Here is a 13,537-nt window from a genome sequence, read left to right as displayed (position 1 = left end):
GCAAGCCGAAGAAGGGCCCCACGTTGGGCGCCAAATTTTACAAATTCTTTACGAAACCCTGCCATAAAATCGTGACAGACTTTTCGAACCAATTGCCATTTAAAATTTGTCTTTACCTGTAGCATACAACGTACAGGGTCGAGGAGCTGATGATAAGTAAACGGGAGTAGGAAGTACGCGCTGGCTTCGGCTTTTGTCTCTGGTCGGCGGGGTGTGGGCATGGAGGAAATTTTACTACCCATTTATAGCTCTGGCAAATGGTCGAGATAAGAATTTATAAAAAAAATCGCGTACGAGTAGGGAAAGGATACTAGGAAACGGGATACAGGGGGGTCAAAGGGACAGATCAGCATGTACACGTGAACGAAGAAGATCACCGGTCAGATCTTTGTCGGCTGCGGTATCGCCCATTGGCGAGAACGCCCACCCTACCATGATCCTTCAGGGCCACCTATTAATCGTCAGGATCCCTCCAACAAAGACTGCGGTGGGTCACATCTCCGTTTTTCGAGGTTGCATGGTTCCGATATAATCTATTTAGCCACGGTTCATTTCCAAAACTACTTTATTTAAACAATCCATAATTCTTCATTTAAATTCCTATAAAACCTAACGCTAATAGAACCTAGTCCCTAATATAAGCCTGCTATTCGGTATCGTCTTACATTTATAGGGTATTACTAGTATTAAGAGTATCATAGGGGCGAGGTAGCGTATAAGGTTCTTAAATCTATAAAAATGATTAGTAGTATGTATAGATAAAGGCAAGAAATAGGTACGTGTTCATCATATGAACAAGGAAACGTCATATGTCATTACGGTACTTGGCCAGTGCCAAAACCAGACAAAAATCGGGTATATGGAAAGTCGTTTAAAGGCATGAGTACTACGTGTGTAAAACCGTGATCATGGTTGAAGACCAACGAATAGTTACCGCACATTCATTCTTTTCAGATTGCTTACTTGTTTTTTTTTTTTTTATAATCACTTACGAAACGATTAATAACTTTGACTCCCACGCAGAAAGATCTTTCGTTGTGTGTTGGATGAGGTGATTTGATGGGTGGATGAGTATGATGATGTGTGTGATTGTGATGAGTATCTGCATAGATGATGAGATGAATGCGTGGCAACCAAAATCAAAAAACTGTAAAAATAATTGGTATTAATACACTACTCATTTGTTCAAGTTCGACTTAGCCCATGGACAGGAATTCCCTTTTTGTTTATACCGTATTTACTTGGCTTTTGCACATTTTTGCCGTATCAAAAGAACATTGTTAAACAGAAAGCGGCTAAAAAAAACAGGGTTTCGCATATCGGGTCTAATTTCGAAAGAAAGATAGAGAATATAACTAAATCCGATGCGGGTTCGATGCTTCCCGGCTGGAGACCGAGTTCCTACTCGAGGTCTGAAGGTGGCACACGATTGTACCGGGCGCAGGTAACATCAGCTGCTTCCGATGCCAGGGGTCAATGACCGCGGTCCATCTGCGGCGTGAGGTTAGGTACCCTCGCCCACTGGATTGCTCGTGGGGGGGGACTGGTTTATTTGAAGAGTCACTCAGCTCATCCCCATGGGTCGAACGTGTCCAGGCGAGGATTGCAGAGCACACCGATCGGGTTTACTTGAGGAGCAAGTCCAGGCCCTCGGCTACCGAACGGTGGTACGGGCACGTGGCCAAGAGGTCTCCGGGAATAACCAATCCGTATCTTCTAGACCAGCGTTTCAATACGTAGATACTAGTGGTGCTAATCCTACACGGAAAGAACAGAACATTTTTCAACGGGTCGCTGCAGCTGGGTGGATAATTACCTCAACAGAATTGCACCACTGTTTCGAAAAATGTTGATACACTGGGGGCGCTCGTTTCCAAATGGTCGAACGGCTGCCCCAGTATTGGCGATATATAACTGGCGCGTCCACTCAAATTCAATGATCACTTTGAGCCGCACTTGGCACTTGCACTAGGCTTTGACTTTGGGCTTGACCTTGTTTAGAGAACTGGGTCCGCTCAAGCAGACTTCTTTTTTCCCTGCCGGTCACTCTGACGGCCACGAGGTAAAAAAGACAGAGGCTGGGACTACTAGGTACAGCAACCCACGTTTTTTCCACACCTTCTATGGTCTTTTTCTGTTATACAGAATCCAGCCACAGCAATATTTAATGAAATATAGTGCAAAGCAGAAAAATTGCATATCTTAGTGTTGCCACTTGGTCGCAAAACAGCTGATACTCTATGTATGGTTAAAGCTCACAAGCTCTGCAACTCGAATTTTTTTTTTTTCTTCTGCCTAGTTTTAGGCTGTAATTTTGGGAGTTAGCCGTTCATAATTCAAATAAACGGCACGACAAGCGTCGAATATTACACATGGCAGCTCACATTAATTGAACAATTTTCTTAGCATATTTTTTTAGCTCATTTCACTACCCTTGCAGAGGGTATTTTGACATTGGTGATACATATACAACAACCAAATAATTGTTCAGTAGAAAAGGTGTTTTATCGAAACTCTGTCGTATTGTTGCTTTGATCGCTCTGAGAGGGTATCATAAACTTCGGCTACAATTTTTTTTTATTCCTGTTGTTGAGTACTATTATCGCCTGGAAGTTGCAACGTTTTTTATGCCACCGCCACTGACCGCTGCACGTTCCTGGTGGCTTATTAAAAGGCACCCCTGTGGTGGGACCCTGCGTGTTTATAATTCACACTTCTGTTGAATGCCACACGGTGTACGATATGCATTTCGCAATGCAATTTCTTGTCAGGATTAGGTGTTTCATCCTGTTGTCGGGGTGGGGGACTGGAAAATGAAGTCATTATGGCAGCAGGAGATTGGGGACCCGCCTATCGTTAGTCGCTTGTTTTGTTGCATGACAGACTTTAGTTGTCGCACAGTGCCGCCGGTAAGTCGACGCCTCTGCCATATGGCACTGGCTCCGTATTCCCGACCCAATTATAACATTAGAGCCAAAGTAGCAGTAACCCATTTGCCTGGAATGTGTTCGAAATAACTAATAATTCACTCCGCTACCGCGTTGCGTGTCTTGCGAGCACAGCATGTGGGCCGCTTTCGACATTTAATATTAAATCCTGAATAAGTTTCCAAGTTGTTGAAAGCTTAGCTGTGGTGCCACGCTGTGCTTTTGACTGCCACACAAATGGAGTAAGGTATAGATAGGTACACCGCGGGAAAGGGTGTGAGAATACGCTGAAATCTCGTCAGACCTATCGCTGTGTGTGTGAACTTTCTCTCAGTGTAGTCGTATGTATGCAAACAATAATGAACACAGTATCCTGTGGCGTTTTGGATTTGCGTATTTACTGCCGAAAGGCTCGACTGTATTTCTCTTGACGTTTAATGTAAACAAATGTTTATGCGTGACTTCCTTTTGTTTTCCATAATTTGCATTTGTTCTCCGTTTCAAAATGACACAAATTTCGTCGAGGTTTTTTTTTGTTTTCTCGTGTTGACACTTGCCAAGCGGCACGGCCGGCGGCCATCTTGCACGGCCATTGTGCAGCAGCATTCGAGGAGGAGCAGCTTTTGTTTGGACTCCTCCTACCCGGCGCTTAGCTCGTTAGGCGACTCGCCAAGCGAGTCCTGGCTCCCAGCAATCACACGTACCACTGGGACTTACAAACACACACACACACACACACACACACACACACACATATGCATAAATATAGTAAAAACGAGGACAAGGATGAGGATGAGAGTGCTAGTGTGTGCGAGAGAGCAGCACTTGAAAGCGACACGACTAATTGGAGCCGGCCGTCTTACATACGATTAGACGTTACGTATGCGCCCCGTGGTTCGGCATGTGCCAAATTTATGAGAGCCTTTTTAACCATTCTTCCGCACACACACACACACACAGACAGCGATGGTTAGTGCCCAGAAATGGGTCACAAAACTGTCGTCGATGGGCGGTGTCCAGTGCCGGACAGCCTTCAAATGCAGGCGACTTGGGTAATTAACGACGAGCCGACGACAGGACGAAACTGCTGAAATGGCGCTAATTGCAAAGCAATCGTCGCACGTGAAGGCCCCGCCAAATCACAGTCCAGTACCGCTATAGTCCTCTTCCACATCCTAGCCCGCACGGCATTATTGGCTCTGCCTTCTGTCCGCTGGGAGTTGGAGTGGGAGTTGGCCCGCTGTTGGCTCTGATGAAGGTCAATATGCCTACACTTAGCCTGATTTGCTTTCGCTTTTGGGGTCACCTTCTTGGGGTCCTGTGTGTGCTTGGGCTTTTATTGACAAACGCATAAAATTCGCTTGAACCTTTTGTTAACCTTTAGGCCCACCTTTTGGACCAGCACTCGCACCGGAGCACCGAAGCACCGGGCTCTCTGTGCCATTTCCTGCCCAGGTCCCTTTTCGGTAGTACTAGGGCCTGCCTCTCATCTCGCTTGCTTAACTATTTATGAGCTAGCAATCCCTGGAATGCTGTGTGTCTTTATTTGTGCTGCTACTTTGCTGCCTTCGGGGCGTTAAATTGAGTTGGCCCACACACACGAGAGCCGCACGAGGGCCACACCTGAGCGATCTTTGGAGTTACCTTCCATGCCTTACATAAGTGGGAATCTTTGGTTTCGGTTTCCGTTTCCATTTCCATATCAGACTCAGTATTAGTTCGGCTCGTGGCTCTTAAAGAGCTGGGCCTTAGGGCTTTAAAGATTTCATTTGTAGCCCTACGATTACATACAACTTTGGCTGGTAATTTCTTAAATACAATTTAGTGCCATCGCTAATTTTCCAGCAGAAAAAAGAGAGGAAAAGCGTGCTCTCTAAGCCCAAACGGTTAACGTTTTTTATCGCCACTCCTGTGCCATAAATATTCCTCGATGGTTGACACGAGCGCAAGGAGGGGATGGGAGTAAAGAGCATACCCTTGGTATCCTTCCACCCAACAGCTTGAACCACACAATGTCTCTAAGTAGCTGCGGCACTCCGGGGACCAATTACTCTATAGAGCGGGCATCGAGTCTGGTAAAGGTAACGGTAACAAGCTGGGTTTGACCCGCTGTGGAAGCCAAAAAATTAAGTTACATTTAGGCCAGCGAAAAAGTTTTCGGGCCAGAAGCTTCGCCCCGCTCCGCTCCAGCCGGCCATATGTTCCACTAATGGTCGCGCACATTGCGGCCATTAGAGGAAGGCAACCGCTCGGCAGGTGGGCCTCACCGACAGTCCTCCCCATGGGTGGGTTTCGGGCCAAGGGGTTTTCTTGGCAAGCCAGCCAAGTTCCCTCTTTCTTGCCCTTTTTTGGTGGGAAGAAAGTTTGGCAAACCATATTTAATACGAGTCTGAGATAGAAAGATTAAAGCCAAGGAAACTGCTGGGCTGCGACTGCCAAAGGGCATCTTTAATCGAAGTTTGTAGACTAAACATGAATGATTAGTAATTAGTTCTGGCTTCGAGATGTTAGCGGTTGGGATTATTCTGTATTTGAGGAAATATTCCATTGCACAGACTGTTAAATATCGCTTAAGATTTTGCAATTAGTTATAAAATCATTTATTTGCTATGCAAATTGAAATCAGCCCGAACCAGTCCGAGTGGTTGAGTGTCTGATGAACTATAGACGAATTTTCGTCTCTAGTTTCAACCAAATTTCATTTGTGCCTGACCAAATTGCCAAAATTTCAGCAATCATAATAATAATTATGCAAAGCAGCAGCCAGAGACGCACAGGAAACACCTCAAATTACACTGGCAGAGGGCTGCCTGAGTGCAAATTACTTTGGCTTTGTTGAGTTCTTCGTGTCTGTGTTTATTTACTCATGCTGGCAAGTTATGCAATTCACATACCTGTATACATGTGTGCGTGGGCGTGTGCGTCGGTGTGTGTGGTGACAATAACCTTATCAATGTCTGAGTGAAAATGCAACTGGCTTAAATGGCAAACGATATACGGAGACAAGAGTTCCTGCTTGCCCTTTTGTAGTCGAAAAGTCAACTCAACTTGTCATTCAGTCGTATCATCAGACGACAAAGTTTGTCCAACTAATTTGGGAAACGCCCTCCCCTCCCCACAAAGTGTGGGGGCTTGTGTGTGTGTGTGTTTTGCAATTAAATAATTGTCATTATATGTGCCAATAAGCCCCGACAATGGCCATGCCATGGTAGCCAGCGATTTATGCCTTGTCAAGCAGTCTGGAAATCAGGCAGAAACATTAATCAACCCGGGGCTTTCCCTTGTCTATTGCACAACCCAAATCACAAAGTGGAAAATTATGCAAACACGGTTAGAGCATCCTCCCGATAAGGATAACAGAAGAACGAAATTGTATGCAAATTTAATGGCCGCACCTTTTTTTTTTGGTTTGTGTTTGTAGCTTACCTCCGTGTCTATTCCATATGCTGGGCCTGGCTCTAGCAAGAGGGATCCCCAATGCTAATTATGATATATTAAGGTGGACCATTCAGCGGAAACACATAAAAAGTAATTCAAATTGATATTAATTGTGTTTCTACAGCAACAACCAACAAGTCGCTGCAGGAGGGGATTTCAGCCTAATTGTTTTTTGGTCATTACATTTGGCCCCTGCCTCGGCCCTGTCCGGCTTTCTTTGCTGCTCACGCAGACAGTAAACATATTTCCACCACGTCATTAAATCACTGGAAAGAAGTAACAGCACAAATAATCATTTAATTGCCTTTTCTAGACCCCGCTTTAGTCGCAGTCGTCAGCCAGGGCCAGCAAAGTGTTGGCCATAAATAGTAGCTAGTGCTCAAAACTGAAGTACAGAGTGCCGGGTACTTTCTGGGGGTATACTGGGCACATGATTCAGCCGAGGGAATGCCAAAGCCGAGTCCCGGGATCGGATCGGGATCCCCTTTCTGGCTGATGAGTGGGCAAAAATGTTGCTGTTTAATCATGGCGGGGCAGCGGAAATGATGCTAGCTGGCAATTTATTTGAAACCGCATAAAACAAGCGATGAGTAAAAATGTTGCCGCCGCTCCTTTGCTGATGTTGCTCTTGATGGTGCTCGTCCTAGTGCTGTGCTGCTGCTGCTGCTGTTGCTGGTTGCCACGGACCGAGCGGCTAATGAACAAACAGAAAAGCGCAGATAGGGAACGGATGATGGAAACCTCAGTAAACAACTGCAGTGCTGGTAAATAGACGGACGAAAGGACTTGGCCCGTAAACAGGCTGGCTGCATAAGCAATAAGAAAGGGAGGTTCTGTTCGGTGCCGAAGATTTATATACCCTACCATTACCCTGGGAGACTTGGATGGAGAATGTTTGGAATCGTCTTTGGGCTCCAGCTATAGCTTAGAGACTTTATTTCTGGGATATATAAAGACTTTTCTATATTTAATCACCGATCAATAATAAATACTCCATTCTCTGCTTTTCAAACACCATATCACACCCATAATACCCTCAGCAAGGGTAGCCTAATAAGGGTATAACAGGGAAAACGGTAGAAGGCAAAAAGCAAACCAAAGCTGGCAACGAGAGCAACATTATTAACTTGAATAAAAATATTTACTGCCCGTCAAGCACTCCAGTTATCAATGGGGCTGCAGCTGCTGCAGCCCGGGGATGACAAGGCGACAGGACGAAGAGCTCCCTCTGATACGACTGCTGACGATGATGAAATGCAGCACTTAGTGGAGCTGCTGCTCCGTCTCCTTCCGCAGCGCGCTTCGCGCCGTCGGTGTCGCCATTTGCTTTGGCGCACATAAGTATGCTACAGTTTTTCCGCCTCTGTTTACCCGCCATGATTAAAGTTTATTTTAATTTGTTGCTGTTGTTCTTTGCCGTGTTGCTGTGGCTGTGGCTGGGACTGGGGCTGGGAATGGGGATGCGGGTTGGCTTTACTTTTGCCGTTGCTTTTATGCTGCTTCCGTTAAGTGGCACCATTTTGTGCCGCTCAAGTTTTTCACCTGCCACAGCCACCGTGGTGGCTTCACCATCTTCATAACGCATCGTCGCTCAGGCGTGACCCAAAGTGCAACCGAGTTGAAAAAGAACCGCAACTGCCTGCCGAGGGGACGTGCCCAAAAGTGAGCTCCCCCTGAAGATTGCCACCGCGATGGCACCTGAGCTCCAGTTGGGGGACAGCCAGACCTCCACAGCCGAACGCAGCCAGGCTCAAGGTGCTGGGAGTAAAGGCGCGAATTAATCTTAATTGAAATTCCTAGCCACGCAGTTCCTGGCCTTTCCATATGCTGTTTGCCCGCTCATGCACATGCCAGGGCCCGTAATGAAATATTAAAGCAAATTAAAATTCTCACAAACACACAGGCATGCTGAAAAGTATTTGCACCGCATTAAATTTCATTTTCATATTTCTTTTGGGTACAGAAGCAGCAATATTGCAGGGGGGGGATACGTCTACCTACAGACACACATATAGAGAGGGGTTCTGCCAACACACAAGTTCACTAAATTCGCCATTAAAATGTTGGAAAATTCTATGCCACACATACTGGGAGCTCTCTTCCTCCACATGCCGCATGCCGCATGCCACATGCCACATCCCAGCACTGCTCTCCTTCTCTGAACAATTAAGCAAGATGCTAATTGTTTCACAAAGCATTCGCACTTCGTCGCTTCCAGAGCACCAAGCCAAGCCGAACCGTACACCGCCTTTCGCCTTCGAAGCGTCCAGCTTAAATTGAAATTTAATGCCGGAGCAGTAGAAGCTTAAGCTCCGCTGGATATGGGGCAGTACACATGTTAAACACTTTTTTGTCGGGGCTCAACTTTCTTTACCGCCTCCAGCAATCCAGAAGCTATCCAGCAGTTATCCTCCCATATAGAGAGCGGGGAATCCTTTGGCAGATTGCTCTGCTCCTCCAACCACCAGGAGAGAGCGTCCTGCCTGTGCGCTAGCACATTCTAATTTGTATGCAAATCAAAATCAATAGGATTAACCGAGTTACATAGTTCTGGGTGCATTGTAGAGGAGTTTCTCTAGAGCCACAGAGCTGTTTTCGGGGGCAAAATTGTTTTCCCAAAAATACTTCAGTGCCAAATGCCGCACCTTCGCCACCGTCGTCAGGTGTGTGTGTGCTGGCTGTCGATTGCAGATAGTGTTTTGCCACTTTGCACTTTGCCAATTTTAGGGGAAGATTTACTTGTCTGAAGAACTAAGATTCATAAGAGGGTGGCAATATCCTTTCCCAGATAATTATTGGGGGGCTAACTTGCGAAACTTAGAGCTTAAACATGAAGCTGCTTTAGACACTTTTGCTAAAGAATTAAGGTTCATAAAAGATCATATTCCAGGTAATTATAGAGTGCTAACCTGAGACAACTCTGGAGTGCGTAAACTTGAAGCTGTATTAAGCCCTAAAACCCACGAATCCTAAAGCAAATTGTCTTTGAACAAGTTTCTAGCCGAGCAGCGCCCGACAAAGACACATAGAACCCATTCGTGGATGCTCGCATATGTGTAAATATTTAAAAAGTAGCGGCTGCCAGCAAAGAATAAAAGGAATTATGTCCGGGGTTCGAGAGCGACTGCAAATGCGAGTGTGTGGCTTACGTTTAGCCAGCGGGTGGGGTCGGTTGGGGTCGTGCCGGTCTGTTGTGTGTGCCACTCTGACAGTTTGTGGATTTCATAGTGCAGACATAATCCGCAGGTTATACATATGTATATATTCCTGTATCCGCATCCCATCTGTGATTGTGTGTGTGTGTGTGTGTCTGGGAGTGTTGCGATTCCTGCGGCTCCTGCACCACTTTCAGCCCCATAATCGCTGATGTCGTCGCTTTGGATGCGGTTAGGCTTGCGGGTTCCTTTCGGGCTTGTCTCGGTGTCGGAACAGGTGTCGCCTCCACTAGTCCCCACTTGTATCCGAGTATCGGGTACTTAAATCATCAGCCGAACATCTGCAGCCGGCGCCAAGATTGTGGTTGCATTGAAGTTTCACTTGCCCGGGCGCCTGATCGACCAATTAATTAATCTAATTAAGGGGGCGAAAGAAATCTCTCTAGCCAAAAAAGAACACTTTTGCTAATTTCATTAATTGTTTGCACAGCTCTCGGACAGCCGCGTGCCATTTTCTGCGTACAAGTGGCGCATTTAATTAGACTAATAAAGTAATTCAGGCAGCGAGTGTAAATGAAACAAGCGAAGCGCGAATAGCTGTGGCTGTGGCGCCTCGGATCGCATCTGCTCTTGCTCCTGCTCCTTCTTTCCCGCCAGAGTTGGCTAATAAAACTGTTATAATGAGTTAGTAGTGGCTGCCAAAAGGAGAGGGTTCTGGTTCTACTGTACTCTACTATTTCCTTGCGGTTCGTTCGTGCCAGGCTCAACAAAATTAAATTATCCTTATGTGTGCGTGGGTTGCTCAAATTTGTTGCAAGTGATAAAGTGATTAGCACACTGTGTGTCTGTGTGTCTGTGTATCTGTGGGCCATGTGTTTCAATCGATAGCCGTGCGCAGGCAACATAATTTGAAAAAAACACCGCCATAACAGGAGCAGAGGGAGCAGGAGCATAGGCCGGTAAATCCATTTTTAATTAATTTCATAAATCAAGCTCAATGCATATATTTATGCATATAAATCATGTAATTAACAGGCGCATAGTCACGTATGGCGCCAGGGTCGAGCATCGAGTGCCGTTACGACCTGGGTCAACATATGGCCACGGCACAGGGCCTGCCTGCGCCATCATGCACCAGCAGCAGCAGCGGCAGCGGTGGCAGCAGCGGTGGCCATGATAAACAAGATATTAACGACTTAATTTACTGCAACTCGTGTGCCCCGGCGAGTGTCCGTGTGGCCGTAAAGTGCAGGCACGCAACACAAATATAAATTGTTGAATAAATAAACTGAGCTAACGGCAAATGTGCAACCTTTTGGCTTCCATCAGCAGACAGGATCTACAGCTCCTGGGAATGGAACTAATTTAAATAATTTATAGCCAATCCACCAGCTAAGCTGAGGTCTTTATTAACTCGGTTTTACGTACAAGATCATTGCTGCATTTTTACTAGCACTTCTGTAGTGGAAGTGTGATCCATCTATGCATATGCCCCATTCGGTGGCTTGTAGCGCACTCCACTTTGCGTCTCTTGTGTGAAATTAAAATGCTTAACGGTCGTGCATATCTCCCTGCTCCCTCTCGTTGTACTTCATTCTGGCGCTGTGCTCGATAACCGCCAATTTTTCAATAAACTGCAATAAATGTTTATCCATTTATATGCTTGATGGAACTCTTCTTTACGTTGCTGCTTGCTGCTGGTTATTTTAAGAGCAAAAGATGCAATAAAAAATTTCCATATTAATAGCTGTTCTGCGCTATTGGGCAGCCACAAAACTCCCCTTCAACCAGTGGCAGCCCAAAAGAGCTGCCAACTCTTAAGTAATTAATGGGACCGGTGATCCCAGCCAAATATATTAACGACAATCTTCCACTACACGACATGGAAACCAGACCAGAAAAGACACCAAGATCCTCGTATGGAAGGCCAAAGATGAATGCGGGTTAGAGCTGTGCCAAGACTCGGGGCGGGGCAAATGAATTTTGTGTAACGTATGCATAATCACCATAGGTCCTACAAGTCCCAGGTTGTGGCCTTTGACTCTGCGGCTTTTTACTTGATTTGAAATTAAATTAGAACGAAATTATAATTGCTGTAATACAGCATAAGAAAGACCCGCCTCCCAGCTGTGGCAAGAAGCGAAACAAAAGGAAAGGAATCGCAAAGAAACGAAACTCCATGGATGTTGCATGCGGCTCCTGGTGTTGGGGCTGGCCAACGGCTGCAAGGAAATGAATACGCCCCCCATGTGAGGCAAGAAGCCAACGACCTGGGCAGGGCAGACGACCAGGACCAGCGGCAGGAACAGGGTGGAAAAAAATAAACATACTAGGACTGCCTCAGAGCCAGAGTCAGAGCTGGATGGCCATGCCATCCTGCCTCAGAGCAACTATAAAAAAAGCTCTCCGTGTGGGGCTCTGTTGGTGTCAGCCTGCAGCTTACAGGAATCGGGGAGGGGAAAGAAGGATATGTACTATATGCGGCCATTCAGACGCATGTGTGTGGTGAGGACTCTCCCAGCTTTTAAGTATAATTTTCCAGGGACAGAGACAGAGACAGAGGCCGACTCGAGTCGAGTCGAGTCGAGTCTGGAGTCCAGGTACAAAACGATAGACAAAAACGATGTGCACGCCCCCGTCCGGGGCAAGGACCAGGGCCCTATCCTCGATGGAACTAAACGAGTAGGTGGAGAAAATTTAATATGATTATGTTGAAGTAAATTGCTTGCAGCAAATGTTGCATGGGCATTCGCCCAGTGATCCCCAGCCTTCGCATATCTGCAGACAGCACAGCACAGCACAGCACTGCCCTGCCAGACGTTGTCGGTTGTTGACTTGATTCGTTTGAGTTCTCGTTCCCCCCCAGCCTTTAAAAAGCAATTAGGGACAATGCGATTCGGCACTTAAAGGCTTCAAACTGTCGTTCAACGTAAAGTATGGCCCAGCCTGGGTAGCAGGCGTAAGTGGCCCGTTTATTATGTGGCCAATAAAATACGTTTTTCGGCCCCTTTTCAGCTTACAAACTTCTGTATGGGCATCTGTGTGGGGCTTTTTCCCATAAACTTTATATATAAATAATTAAAATTTTAAACCAAAACAAAAGCCAACGAAAGGGGCAAAACTGAAAATTTCATAGAGTTGTGTCAGAGCTTGGTCCAGGCCTCATACGGAAGAGCCTGCTGCTACGCAACGGGATGATAAGGGGGGCTCAGCCACACAACCCCAACCCCTGCCACACAGTCGCTTGCAGCCAATATTTGGCTGTATTCAATAGCCAAAGTCAGAAAATTCAGGCAAAAACACAACTGCCATTGGGGAAGGGAGGGGGGATGCCATGCAAAAAGCAGTTTTTGGGGCCTTGACTGGCTTTTCCACATTGAATGAAACATTTTTACCACATCATGGAACCACGTTTCGGGGGGAAGACACCCTTAATGAGCATTTCATGTACACAATTTTGGGATGAGCGCTATTGACGTATATGGACGTGGATAATTATCAAAACAATAAGTGAAGAAACTATTGATTGGGAAGACGAAGTGTAAAATACCCTAAGAAAGCTATCCTTAGCAATGCACAAAATGTGAATAGCTATGTAAAAACATATAGGAGCCCCATCTTTAATAACAGATTAGTTTTCAAACAAACTTGTGTTTGACTGAATATTTAATAATCAATGCTTTATTCTCTGGATTATACCCTTGTGCCCTCTGCCAGTAAAGAATATACTCGTAATGAGAGAAAAATCGCCTCGTTGTTGCCGCATCATTTGCATGCTACGAAATTGGATATGAAATTACGCCAGCAAACCCTTTGGTTGGCCAACTATATTGGCCCATTGATGCTAATTATCAAATGATGCGAACAACCCAACAACCGTAGCAGCAGCAGAGGCAGCAGAGGCAGTGGCAGTGGCAGCAACGTGAGTGGCAGTGGCAGCGCCAGTGCCAGCAGCAGCAGCAGCAGCAATGTTGTCAATGTCTGGCATGTGGCATGCGGCTGGATGCCGTAGTCAAA

General features: G+C 46.1%; 1 long non-coding RNA gene across 1 annotated transcript; it reads right to left on the bottom strand.

Annotated features, from left to right (window-relative positions):
- Positions 1–1,334: 1,334 nt before the first annotated feature.
- LOC117183280 (uncharacterized) lies at positions 1,335–2,211 on the bottom strand. The gene is made up of 2 exons (XR_004468420.1): positions 1,817–2,211; positions 1,335–1,758 (listed from the first exon to the last, which is right to left on the bottom strand). It is a non-coding gene; the product is annotated as an uncharacterized lncRNA (long non-coding RNA).
- Positions 2,212–13,537: the final 11,326 nt, after the last annotated feature.

This window comes from Drosophila pseudoobscura, chromosome 2 (assembly GCF_009870125.1).
Source record: "Drosophila pseudoobscura strain MV-25-SWS-2005 chromosome 2, UCI_Dpse_MV25, whole genome shotgun sequence".
Lineage (NCBI taxonomy): Eukaryota > Metazoa > Arthropoda > Insecta > Diptera > Drosophilidae > Drosophila > Drosophila pseudoobscura.
Note: the sequence above shows the minus strand (reverse complement) of the source record. Positions and strands in the feature narration are given on the sequence as shown.